General features: G+C 41.5%; 1 long non-coding RNA gene across 1 annotated transcript; it reads right to left on the reverse strand.

The window, feature by feature from the left end:
• Positions 1-2,191: 2,191 nt before the first annotated feature.
• LOC123636975 lies at positions 2,192-7,667 on the reverse strand. The gene is made up of 3 exons (XR_006734716.1): positions 7,038-7,667; positions 3,655-3,825; positions 2,192-3,150 (listed from the first exon to the last, which is right to left on the reverse strand). It is a non-coding gene; the product is annotated as an uncharacterized LOC123636975 (long non-coding RNA).
• Between the last annotated feature and the right edge of the window lie 6,640 nt (positions 7,668-14,307).

Below are 14,307 nucleotides of genomic sequence, written 5' to 3' on the forward strand. Positions count from 1 at the left end.
CCTCTAATGGTGTCTGAGAACTGGTCAAACACCATAAAGAGTGTTTTAAGTTTAATTGAACAAACACCTATTGAGGAAAAGGACAAACAACTATTAAGTCCCTATTACAAGAAATAAGAAAAGCATTATGGTAAGCCCAGGAGGAAGAAAAAAAGCCCTTGCCTTCAAGGAATTTAGAGTTGCTAGATTTTGTTCTGTTTTTGTTTTTAATATGGGGGGGGTGCGGGGTGGGGGTTAGTATTCTGAGGTATTAACCAATGTGGTTTTCCTGCATTTCCTATACCCTAGTCCATTTCCTCGGGGTACAGATATAGCACAGCAGTGATTTAGAAAGAAAGAAGAGAGTCAATTCTTGACTTCCAGTTTTAAAGTGAACTTTAAGAACACACAGCAGAGACAATAGTCTTAGAGAAAAGGCATAAGTTTTCATAAGCTACAATGCAACATAAATGATAGATATGGAAGCAGGGCCAGCTACATAATTTGTAGAGTCCAGAAAACAAAAAGTGCTGTTAAAATACTAGAATATAAAGGTTTTCCCTTTCTTCCATAGTCTATCTCTCAACTTGTCATGGTGTGGTTTTTAAAATTTATTTAATGTTACCCTAAGGAAACAAAAATTCAAATTTTAAATCATTAGCCTGAATTTTATTGCTTATTTTTATATTGTGCAGTACTAGTTTTAATGCAAAGCAAATATAAGACCATTTCTCTTACATGTGGAATCACTGAAATTATCCAATTCATATTTCCTAGTTTGTCTGTGCTTATGTATTTTGTTCTTACCAGAACAATGTAAACACTGCACAACTAACTCTGCTGTTTTTATTTCACTTCTTCATATGTACACATTTTAACAACACTCTATGTTCAACTGTGTTGCCCTATATTTCACATTCTTTCTGTCTTCATGCTCAGCATATGTGATTAGCTAATACAGAGAAATGTCACAAGTAAGAAAGGGTATGATAGCATTCCTTGGTCATTCATGTTTCTTAGAAGGCCATTGCCTTTTTTCTACATTCAAAACAAGCTCTAGTTGGAATGGAAAGCATGGCCTCTCTGGCTGTCAGCACTCCCACCAACTCAATCAAAGATGAAACACACTAACATCTCACTGAACTCTCAAGCACCATGGGACAACTGGAATTCTGTGCTCACAGGGCAGCAAGGAACAGCAGACATACATCTGATGCAAATCACCTCTGCTCATGCTCCATTGCCCCAGTGGACTTCACCTACGAGCCACAGATTCAAAAGTAAAATTAAGGCTGGGCGTGGTGGCTGACGCCTGTAATCCTAGCACTCTGGAAGGCCGAGGCGGGAGCATTGCTTGAGCTCAGTAGTTCAAGACCAGCCTGAGTAAGAGCGAGACCCCACCATCTCTACTAAAAATAGAAAGAAATTAGCTGGACAACTAAAAATATATACAGAAAAAAACATTAGCGGGCATGGTGGCGCATGCCTGTAGTCCCAGCTACTTGGGAGGCTGAGGCAGGAGGATTGCTTGAGCCCAGGAGTTTGAGGTTGCTGTGAGCTAGGCTGATGCCACGGCACTCTAGCCCGGGCAACAGAGTGAGACTCTTGTCTTTAAAAAAAAAAAAAAAAAAGTAAAATTAAGCCTTTCAAGACAGCACAGTAGTGTTAAGCCAAATCTAGGCCCTTTGGAGTGTGATGCCCTGCACACTGCACAAGTGGCCCCTCTGTGATGCTGGCTGTGTCTGCAAGATTGGATGAAGGAATCGGCCACCTTGCTATGGACAAGATAATGATGCTCTGGTCTGGGGGTGGAAGAGAAAGCTGGAGGTTCTAGATACTAATATGTCTTTGAGAAACAGCGCTCTGAGTTCTGATCTTGTGTCTAACACTCCCATCTCCCTATCAGGTCATACCCCAGAAACTCCCGGGAGGTGGGAAAATAAAAGCAAGGAAGACCTGTATCTCATTTCCAAGGCTTCCTGTAATCTGTTGAAAACTTGAAAAATACAGAAAAATCACAAAGAAAGAATGAAACTATCTATAATCCTACTATCCAGAGAGAATCACTGTTAAAATTTTGGTTCATAAATGATTTGAAATATATATGTACAAAATTTGTAAATGCAACAGTATAAGGTAAACATTTCTCATACTACTGCATATGCTTCTAGAAGATGATTTTTAATTCAACTTTGCTTTTTAGGGTGACTATTTGGTGGTGGTTTGCACAATGAATTCTAGAGGGAAGAATCTGTCAACAGAGAGTCTGGTCAGGAGATAAACACAAGAATCCAAGAGGGGAGCTGTGGAGGTTTGCAATGGAAAGAGGAAGGAAGGGACAGGATGAGAGAAGATAATGTTGAGCAAAAAAAGCAAGTCACCAAAGATTCCTTCCATATATAGTTCAGAAGCAGACAAAATTAAACACCATACTGTTCAGTTATACATACACAGGCATTAAAACTATAAAGGAAGACCAAATTCAGGAAAGTAGTTTCCAAGGGGGGGCCTGGGAGGCAAATGCATTCAGAAATGGTCACACAGCGGCTTCTAAGGGGCTAGAAATGCTCTATTCCTTAAGCGGGGTGGTAGACACGAGTGTCCATTTATGATTATTTTTTAAACTGTACACTTTCATTTTATATACTCGTTTTGCATACATGATATAACAGAGGCCTATATATTTCAGGCCAGCTCCAAAAGATAAGGTTTCTCCCAGCCTCACTCTTCAGTATCCTGAGGTTTTGCCGGACAAACAGGCTCTTCCCTAGAAAACACCCGACTTCTTCACTACCCACAGAATTTATTCTTGCTGTTCTTCAGTAGCTGACTGGAGTATATTTAGCTGAAAGGTTATGTCTGAGCTGAGACCAGCACCAATGCAGGCATACATTAGAATACAGATACACAGATGTACATGAATATACAGCAGATCTAATCACGCATGGCCAGGAGCTGGAAAAGCTTTCTGCTCTGAAAGTGTCTCCTTTGTTGCGTGAACAGCAGGTATACAGCATGCTTTCCCAGCTTCCCGGCAGCCATCTCCAACCAGATCTAGGATGTTGAAGGAGAGAAGTGGCTGCCAAGTATCTTACAGGGTCCTCTTCAGCCTACGGCAGTATCTTCAAGGTCAAGCAGTTACACTGTGATCTCTCCTTTCCTGTGTCCTAGCTGGTCAAACATGCTCCATGAGATACTTTCAGCAGGTTTACAAACATTTCTTATTCTAATATCACACACATAATATATTTTATTCTAACGTATGAGTATTATATTAAATATATGTATCACTGACACCTAAAAGCCATGATTATTGCTTAGAGCAAAGCTAAACTCAGTAGAGAGCAAAGTTAGCCTAAATTAATGTTTTAAAGTCTCTCAAAAAATAAAAAGCTCTCTATAAATGATAGCATAGCATAGCGAGAATAAAAATCATGAAAGTGGTTAACTCTCACGGTACTTGTAGGTGGAAAACTTGGCACAGGGACTGTGGTTCCTAAGAAAGTGGAACTTGAGCCTTGGGCAGCCCCATCCTGTGACCCTAAATACAACTTGTGACCCAAGAGACTATTGTAAACCTCTCCCTATTCCAATAATAATTCTATTTTGAGCTCTTTTTTATCTGCCAGACTCTGGCAAAGTGTTCTATGCACATTAACTCATATACATTTATACCTGAAATATTCCCATTTGTTCAAAGATATCCATCCACCTCTTCTTCCTCTGTGTCTTCATCATCATCTCCATCACAGGGCATTAGTGCTGGGTTCTCTGAAGGAAACCACTCTGGCAACATCAATTCTGCACTCATTCCTGTTGTACTGAAGAGTAACGACACAAACTTACCTAAGAAACATGATGGAATTGAAAATAAATCATTTGGTTTATTTCTGGCAGGACCGCTACAGTGAACACCCCTTTTCCATCTCAATGCTTGTGTCTCCTCACTTTTGTAACAGAGGCAGAAGCACTCTACACACATTACCTCACTGGAATATTTTGAAATCTAACCACTTCATCTCTAGAGTAGAAAGTCACTACAGGAAATATGAATTCTGATAAACAGGACTTTGTTTTAAGTTACAGTCTGGTTCAATATAAAATGGATGAGTTATAAATTTCTTCAAACAATTATTCTATAATGGCTACTCAATAGACCTTTAACTCTGCTATTACTCCCATTCATAACATGCCACAAGAATAGAGAAAAAAATATGAACAACAGAGGGCCTTCTTTAAAAATGCTGAGAGCACAGTTCTAGCAGCCTTTGGGCAACACATTTCTATGATGATTCACGGATTAGGTCCAGCTAGGTTAAAAGAGTGCTGAGGATGAGAGATTAGCTTTTGTTTGTTTGTTTGTTTCTCAGTAAACTTCTCTAAAATAATGATAATCCCAAACACAGAACTTCTACAAATAGTGAGTGTCTACTATATGCCCTCCAGCCCTCACAGTCAAGCAAAAGAAGAAATTGAAGATTTCCCTCTAAAGATTAACTCATCTATAAGTTAAAGAGAGATCTACCATATGTGGGTAAATTTAGAAAGAAATTTAAAGGTATTTTTAGCTTAAAATGTTTTAAATAGATGGTACACACTCATGGAACAAAATTCAAAGATATGAAAGGACAGATAACAGAAAATAAGTTTCTCTCCCATCCTACCATCCCAGTTACCTCTTAGGAGGCGAACATTGTTACCAGTTTCATATATATATATATATATATATATACTTATATTTGAATATATACACACATAAGTTAATATACATACGTGTATATTTATTTTTCTAATGTCAATGATAGCAGTTTACATTGTTTCTGCACTTTCTCTTTCCACTTAGTGTATTTTGGAGATACTTCCCTATCAGTACAGAAACGGGTTGCTTTAATCTTCTTCAAGGCTACATAATAGTTCACCATATGGATATACAGTAATTGTAGGACATCTATATTGTTTCTAACCTTTTGTTAATGCAAGCATTGCAACAACCAATGACTTCACATGTGTGTACTTTAACTGTAGCAGAAATTTTTAGAAATGTAATTGCTGGGTCCTATGGCACGTGCATTTTAAAACGTGATGGCTATTGCCAAATTGTCTTTTACCTGGGTCCTACCATCAAATAGGTATTTTATAGTGCATTGTAACAACTGCTATTGGTTGTTCTTTAAGTACTTATACAGTGTTGGGGCACAGTACTCTTCACAGCAAAACCATGTCATAATACTGTTATTACAGACACCCCTCTTCATAGACTAGGTGTTAGCAAGAAGGGCACATTGTATGTTACTCTACTTGCATTTTGTGGTCACAGAATTATCTGCATTGTCACCAAGTTGTAGTTAGCTAGGCTTTTAAAGATAAACCTTTATCTTTGTATGCATATCCAAGCCTTTTTCTTAATAAATCTAAAGGGCAGTAGCCTCTGGAGTGTCTGGAGTTTAGAAAGTGAAACTGAACAGAAACCAAGATGAAAGATAATCATCAGGCTTCTTCTTTGGTGTTGACTGCAGCACAAACAATCAAATTATGAGAAAGAAATTACAGTTTTAAAAAATTCCCTGTTTTAATTACTGCAAATGTTAATGCGACTAGGTAAGAATTATTTTTAATCACCTATAATTACATGGATAGTGTACATCTAAAAGCATAAAGTCAGTATCCAAAAGCCACAATTTAAAAAAACAACCCCAAGACAAACTTTGCTTTTGTTTGAAACGTGCAATATTTTTCCTTTGCATGCTCCCTCTCCCGAATAAATTCTATGTTTAGAATTGCTGAGGTTTAGCAAATACAGAAAGCCAGCTAGAAACACCCTTTCCCCGAATTCAATGGGTTTGCGTCTTACCCAGCTTGAGCAAATTCTTGGCTAATATTTCAGGAACTCACAAGAGACAAATTTATTTGACATATTTAGGAGGATGTGAAATATAAACGTGTGAGTTTTAAAGCTTTAGAAAACTAAGGAATTCCCTGGGCCAGAAGAGATCATTAGACCTTCAATTAATACTTGGAATTGTAAAGGGATGCACAAGATAGAATTCTTCCTTATCATTGTGTATCAGCATCTTCCATTCTAGGTAGGGTTTTTCATTCTCGATGGAGGCAAAGAGGGCGAAGGCGAGCTGGGTCTGCGGTCGGAGGGGTGTCTATAAATAGAAGGTGAAGTGTTCTAATACCGAGAGGGTGCGTCATCGCGTCCCTCCCCCGCCGCGAGCGCCCGGCGGCCCGCGGGAGCCACTGCGCGGCCCCGGGACGCCCGCCCGGCTTCCCGCTCCGGCCGGCCCGCACCCGGCTCCCCCCCAGGAGCAGGAGGCGGGCGGGCAGGGGAACGGCCCCCTGCACACCCCGAGCCGACTCGGGTCGCTCTGGACCCACTCCCGGGCTCTTCAGCTAGGGGCGGGGCGAGAAGGACCGAGGCGCCCCTGCCCGGGTGGCAGCTGATCGCCGCCGCCTGCATCCTCCGGCTGCCTCCCCCACCCGGTCCCCCTCCTCCTTGCGGCGAAGGGAGAACAATAAACCCCGAGCGAGCCTGGGAAGCGGAGACACCCGGGCAGGCAGACAATGCGAGGGGTGGCGAGCGGGCGGCCCCCGCGCACCGCGCGTTCCCGCGGGTGTCCCCGTCGCGCCCGAGGCCTCGGTCTGGGGCCACGTGGAAGATTATTTAGGTCCGTCGAAATCTAAAATCTCAAAAGTGTCTCTTCAAGGCCAGGGAGAGTTTCCTCTAGTCTGGATAGAACATGAGCAGTTGGTTAAAATACACACAGACTTGTGTATTTGGGTCCTTTTCTATTTTGGATCTGAATCTCTAAAGTCACTTCAGGAATTTTCATAGGCCCGTCTTTTTTGTAAACAGATTGTTCTGGGATTCCCTCACCCCAATTCCTGTCTCACTCTGCCTGTTCTTCCAGCTTGGCCCTGTCTAGGTATCTCTCCCCCACGTATGTACAATTTTGGTCCCTTTGGTCCTGCATTCTTTTCTCTCTTTTGATTGGCGCCTCCTTTGGGTTCCCCTGCCCTTTTCTCTGTGCTGGTTTTATTTCAATCTCTCTTACCATTTGTTCCCTCCAATTCCTTCTTTCCTTTGTTTTTTTGTCACAGGTAACGGCACCTGCATGATTTTTTCTTCCTACTGGTAAGTTCTGTCCCCTTGAGGACTCAAGCGTTCCTGGAAAAAACACAAAGAAAACGAAAACAGCAAAACAAACCAAAACAAAAACCAACAGGATTTTATGGCATTTTATCTCAGGGAAATGTGCTGTGGTTCTACTCTCAGGGAGTCAGGACCTGCTGGGATTTTATACTTATATATAGGTCAAGCTATTTCTTGTGAAGAAATCACAAACCTCTGTGATGTTTTGGGTGCTTGCTTACAATAAAAAGGCATGCAGGAAAAGAAGGCGGGGGGTGGGAGAAAGTATTTTCAAATTAGTTCTCTAAATAGGGATTTAACAACCTCCACTTCTTTCAAAGCAAAATTTTGATCATACAATACTTAAAGTCAGGACACTGGCATCTTTCATTCACCCATGAAATGCCATCTTGTTGGTCATCTTTTTGCATTTGTCCCCTCCTGTGAAATATCTAACCACTTTGCTCGTTTCTCTGAGTGTGGTCTAGGGTACAAAGCACAGCCCTTTATCAACCACACAAATCAGAAATTGCTTGTAGACTTCGGGCCGGAGAAAAAGTAGGGAAAAGAATGGTTAAAATTTTAACAAAAAGCATAGCTTTTGTGGCTCAAATATTTGGAGGTGAGAATGGAGGTGTGGCTAGGGTGAGAGGAGTACGGGGTTGTATAATTATTACAAACTTCTAGAAGCCAGTCTGCTTTGCCAGGGCTGCCCCCCAGGTTGGGCGGAGCCTGGACACAGTACAGAACATGTTTCTCTGCAGGTGATACTGGACAGAAATGAACATGGAGCAGCCATGACAAAAAAAAACAGCAACAACAACATGCAGAGGAGAGGAAGAATCATCTGACTGAGGAGAGGGGAGTAGAGGGTAACTGGCAGGTGTGCAGTTTGGGCACCAGCTGTGGCTAGAGGGCCTCTCCTCCATCCTGCTGCCACTTCCGCCTGCCTGAGTTACCAAACCTGCTGTCTGCCAGCCAGGGCCTAGATTGAAGCAATCTATAGGTCAGGAGCACTCCTATTCCCATAAACCACCCTCACACCCTTCAAAAAATTGTGAAGATTTGGGGGTCCAAAGGTCAGGTCCCCAGCTACCAGGGTTAAGACTCTAACATGATAATCCTTATCATTTATGGAAATTTATTTTATGTTAGGCACTCTGCTATGAGCTTTAACATAGTAGTATCTCATTTAATCTTCACACTAAGACTTTGAGAAAGCTATTATTACCCTTATTTTACACATGATAAAAATCACAGAGTAGTGACTAAGAGCTTATTTGCCCACGGTCACAAGGCCGGTGGGCAGCAGACTAGGATTCAAAGCCTTGCCTACCTCCAGAGCCTATACCACGAATCCCTCTGATCAAGGGGAGGAGATAAAGGCTGTCCCCAACCATGAGGACCTGGGAGCTTATCCTGAAGTGAGGGACAGTTGATATATCCCTCACTTGTTTATCACTTAGGGGCCCAGGTCTGTGTTTATGGGGTAGGGGTCTACACAAGTCTTCAAAGAGGGCACCATGGCAATCACCTTTGTTCCTTTGGAACTTGATTCATGTCTTTTAAAGGAGAATCTGCAAACCAGAAGAGCAAGGCTTCCTTGAGAGGACCTTAAACTATCCTAAACTCTGCCATCGAGTTTGGGGAGCAAAGCCTCCATCCACATGGAGCAGGAGGGCAGCTCCATTACCAGGAGAGGCAGCAGCAGCGTCTGTCAGCAGTGATGAGGCAGGCCAGGAGCAAGACGCTGCAGTGGCAAGAGACCAGGGTGGGGAGCAGCAGGGTTGTAGTGGGAGGGACTTTGATCAGAGCCAGGTTGCAACAGCACAGAGATGAGCCAACACTTAGGTCAGCAGGCATCTGAGGAGTCCCAGACCCTTCCAGGGCTTAGTGCGGGCAGCCACAGGCTGGAGGTGTTTGTGTAGGAAGGAGAAGTAAATAGAATTGCAGTATTTAAGAGCAAGGACTTGGAAGCCAGGCTGCCTGTGTTTGAACCCTGCCTCTATCCCTTCCCAACTCTATAACCTCTCTGTGCCTCAGTTTTTTTAATCTGCAAAATGGGGGTAATAATGCTACTACTATCTCCCTCATAGGGCTGTTGAGAGGGTTGAATGAGGGAATGCACACAAAGCACTGGGCACACTGACAGTGTTGGGCACTCTCAGTGTGAGGTGTTATTATGATAATCATCCAACTTGACATGGGGTGAGCCCCCTGGGACTGCCAGGGAAGGAGGCAACAGGGGGATTCCCACTTGGGGTATACATTCCCCCAATAAGAAAAGAAAGCAAAGCCAGACATCAGAAAGACTGGTGGAGTCAGAACTCCAGCAAATGACCCTGATTCTTCCCCGCCCTATTCCAGCCTACCCCCTGCCTGTCCTCTGGCTGAAGGGCTTGAAATGAGGATTCCGCAGGATGACCAGCAGTGCTGGGACTGAGCCAAACATTAGAGGAGGTGCTAGAGGAGTTAAGTACAAGTTGTACCCTTGAGTAAGTCACTTAACTTCTTTGAGCTTAAATGTCCACACTTGTAAAATGAGTTAGGGTGAACTTTTTGTGGAGGGGGAAGGGAGTCTTCTCCCTTCTTCTGGGAACTGTTTCTGTCTAGCCCTCAACTAGTAGGACCACCATTTTCTTACGTGACTGCACCTCCCTGGCCACAGTTGATCAGTCCATGAGCCAGCACCTGACCCAAGCTGGGCCAATCAGAGTCCTTCCTTAGGACTTTTTTTTTTTTAAACTGGTACTGAGGAAAGAGAGTCAGCACCTCTGTGGTGGTGAGTCTGTATACAGTGGGCACAGTGTGGCCTAGGATCATTTAGCAGCCCTGTTTTCACCATGTGAAGTCTAAGAAGCTAACGTGCAGAGAAACACAGAGACCAGAGACAAATCATTCTGGTGGCATTGGGATCAGGTGTTTCTGACACCCACACGTACCCTCACCTTGACTGTGGTTAAGTTGGACACTCAGATGTTTTTGCAATTTATCCACCCTTTCTACCTAAGCTGGAACAAGTTTGTTTTCTGTCACTTGCAACCCTGAAGCCCTGCTGATACAGACTAGTTTATTTCTAAGATCCCTTTAACTCTAAATGTCTATGCAAAAAAATGTCTATAAAAGAATAAATGAATGGTGTTCAACTAGGGCCACGTCTCTGAACTGTGGATAGTTGTGTGGAATAATCAAAGCGTTTTTAAAATAAACCCCATTTTACTCACTTAAAAGAGTAGACTAGGTTCAGGACTCTCTATAGCCTTTTATTATAACTAAATGAAAGAAATAAATAGGTCAAGAGCTGGTGTTTTGGTGAACTGTGAGGAAATCAGCCATTAAATTATAAAAATTGATTTCAAAACTGTTGACGTGGTGACCTGGTTTTGAAATTGAATCCATTTTTTCCTGTGACCAGCATAACACAAGAGGGAGATTAGTAACTTTGGCTTGATGAATACCAATAATTTAGAAAGGCTGGGTCACAGTGTCGGTATTTTGGCCTCAATTCCCTACTTTGACTGTCTATACTACCTAATTAGTGATGAGTGAGTGAAATCTTTCTTTTGGTTTAAATAGATAATGTAAATAGCTATCTAAGTCTCCTACTTCTGGTTTCTACCGTAATCCATCCATTTGTGTATTATTTAAAATAACTTACATTTTAGCTTTCCATAAATAAAGTAATTTTTATTTAGGCTTCCTGAGCATTTATGGATCTCAATGTATAAAATTTTACATTTTTCCCATGGTAAAATAACTCAGAAATATCTGGTAACAATAAACCTTTCTATATCCAATGACCTCTTCTCAATATTAAATTTGAAATGTATACACGTATCTATATTTATATCTGTAATTGTGTTTCAATTTTCCCATCATACTATAGTTAATTCTTGATAATTAATGGTAGTAGGAGATGGTGCTTTCATAGTGTTAATTGAAATCCACAGAAAATTATGAGTTGTCGTTTTTTTGCTATTATTGTCATTTTAATCTCCTCCCCAGAAAGAAAAAAAAATCTTTAAACCAAAGCTTACATGTGCAGTAGTAAAATTAGCTATTTTGAGTTTCACAGACTCTCTTAGCCCATTTTTCTTAGTGGACAATCTCCCAAGATGTAAAATTATAGATAAGTGAGAAGAAGTGGGAAGAGGGGGAGGAGGCTGGAGCATGTAGGAAGCACTACTAGATGTCAATACATTTGAATAACAAAATATTGGTGATGTGGGATAGACCCAGGATAAGTGGTACCCGCTGCCCAGCCTCAGACTCCCTGGATCTTCATTAGGAGCTGTGCAGAAACCCAGCCATCAACATCATCCTTAGTTAAAAGTCAGAGCCCTACTCAGGAGGTGGAGGTGGGAGGATTGCTCAAAGAGCCCAGGAATTTGAGGTTACATTGAGCTATGATGGCACCACTGCACTCCAGCCTGTAGGACAGAGCGAGACCCTGTCTTAAATGAAAGACTGAATGAATAAATATCAGAGCCCATATATCTGAAACTACTTTCGCTTTCTTTCCACTTAATAACTCTTGTATAATTCTTCCTGTCTGGTAATTCATACTCAGCAGTTGCCTGTTCTTAGCAATCTAACCTATACACAATATAACTCTGTCCTCCTCTACTTTGTTTCTTACCCTTCTCCACTTTGAACTTCTGCTCAGGGATCTTCTTGCTCTGCCCCAATGACCACAGAATGTCTTGCTTAGTTGACTATTTCTTTCCTTGTGTCTTCTTGGTTCTGGCTCCGTTATAATTAAAGGGCCATCAGGGGATCGGTTTCCTAGGAGACAGCCAGTGGGTTGGGTCTGTGCAGGGAGCTCTTCTGGACTCTTGGTTGATCTTGATTTTTAATCTTCTTTTGCTCTTATTATTGTGTGTGGCCACTGGGGCCCATCAGTTGTGCCTGTTCTTGGTACAGTTCCTGCTTTTGCCAGGGACGGTTCGGATCACTCTTGGTTCATCTTATCCACACTTTCCTACTCACACAGCTAGAAATACCCAGCCCTACCTTACAGAGAAATACGGGCATACTTCTGAGATGTTGTGGGTTTGGTTCTAGACCATCGTAATAAAGCGAGTCACATGAATATTTTGGTTTCTCAGTGCATATAAAAGTTATGTTTATACTGTACTGTAGTCTATTAAGTGTGCAATAGCATTATGTCTAAAAGAGACAAAGTACATACCTTAATTAAAAATACTTTATTGCTAAAAAATACTAACGATCATCTGAGCATTCAGCAAATCACAATCTTTTTGCTGGTGGAGGGTCTTGCCTCAATGCTGACGGCTGCTGACTGATCAGGTGGTGGTTCCTGCAGATTGGGGTGGTTGTGGCAATTTCTTAAAATAAGACAACAATGAAATTTGCCATATTGATTGACTCTTCTTTTCACGAAAAGATATCTCTACAGCATGCAATGCTGTTTGATAGCATTTGATCCACGGTAGAACTTTCAAAATTAGAGGCAATCTTATCAAACCCTGCCATTGCTTTATCAAATAAGTTCATGTAATATTCTAAATCCTTTGTCATCATTCCAACAATGTTCACTGCATCTTCACCAGGAGTAGATTCAATCTCAAGAAACCACTTTTTTTGCTCATCCATAAGAAGCAACTCATCCATTCAAGTTTTATCATGAGATTGCAGCAATTCAGTCACATCTTCAGGCTCCACTTCTAATTCTAATTCTCTTGCTGTTTCCCCCACATGTGCAGTTACTTCCTCCACTGAAGTCTTGAACCCCTCTAATTCATCCATGAGGGTTTGAATCAACTTCTTCCAAACACCTGCTAATGTTGATATTTTGAATCACGAATGTTCTTAATGACATCTACAATGGCGAATTCTTTCCAGAATGTTTTCAATTTACTTTGCTCAGATTCATCAGAGGAATCACTGTCTATGACAGTCATAGCCTTACAAAATGTATTCCTTAAATAATAAGACTTGCAAGTTGAAATTACTCCTTGATCCATGGTCTACAGAATGGATGTTGTGTTAGCAGGCATGAAAACAACATTAATCTTCTGTACATCTCCATCAGAGCTCTTGGGTGACCAGGTGCATTCCCAATGATCACTAATATTTTAAAAGGAATCTTTTTTTTTTTTTTTCTGAACAGTAGGTCTCAACAGTGGGCTTAAAATATTCAGTAAACTGTGCTCCAAACAGATGTGCTATCATCCAGGCTTTGTTGTTCCATTTATAGAGCACAGGCAAAGTAGATTTAGTATAATTCTTAAGGGCTCTAGGATTTTCAGGATGGTAAATGAGCGTTGGCTTGAACTGAAAGTCACCAGCTGCATTAACCCCTAATAAGAGAGTCCATCTGTCCTTTGAAACTTCAAAGTCAGGCATTGACTTCTTCTCCTTTCTAGCTATGAAAGTCCTAGGTGGCATCTTCTTCCAATAGTAGGCTGGTTTATCTACATTGAAAATCTGTTGTGTAATGTAGCCACGTGCATCAATTATCTTGGTTGGATATTCTGGATAACTTACTGCAACATCTATATCAGCGCTTGCTGCTTCACTTTGTAGTTTTATGTTATGGAGGTGGCTTCTTTCCTTAAACCTTATGAACCAACCTCTGCTAGCTTCAGATTTTTCTTTTGCAGCTTCCTCACCTCTGTCAGCTTTCACAGCATTGAAGAGAGTTAGGTCCTTGCTCTGGATTAAGCTTTGGCTTAAGGGAATGTTGTGGCTGGTTTGATCTTCTATCCAGACCACTAAAACTTTCTCCAGGTGAACCATAAGGCTGTTCCACTTTCATATCATGCATGTGTTCACTGGAAGAGCACTTTTAATTTCTTTTCATGGACTTTTCCATCACAACTTATCTATTTGGTGCAAGAGGCCTAGCTTTTGGCCTAAATCGGCTTTTGACATGTATTCCTCACTAAATGTAATCATTTCTAGTTTTTAATTTGAAATGAGAGATGTGTGACTCTTCCTTTCACTTAAACACTTTGACACAATTGTAGAGTCATGAATTGGCCTAATTTCAATATTGTTGTGTCTCAAAAATAGGGAGGCCTGAGGAGAGGGAGAGAGATGGGGCTGGTCGGAGGAGCAGTCAGAACACACACAACACTTATCGATTAAGTTTGCCATCTCAAATGGGCATGGTATGTGGTGCCCCAAAACAATCACAACAGTAACATCAAAGATCACTGATCATAAAT

Source organism: Lemur catta, chromosome 4, assembly GCF_020740605.2.
Source record: "Lemur catta isolate mLemCat1 chromosome 4, mLemCat1.pri, whole genome shotgun sequence".
Classification (NCBI taxonomy): Eukaryota; Metazoa; Chordata; class Mammalia; order Primates; family Lemuridae; genus Lemur; species Lemur catta.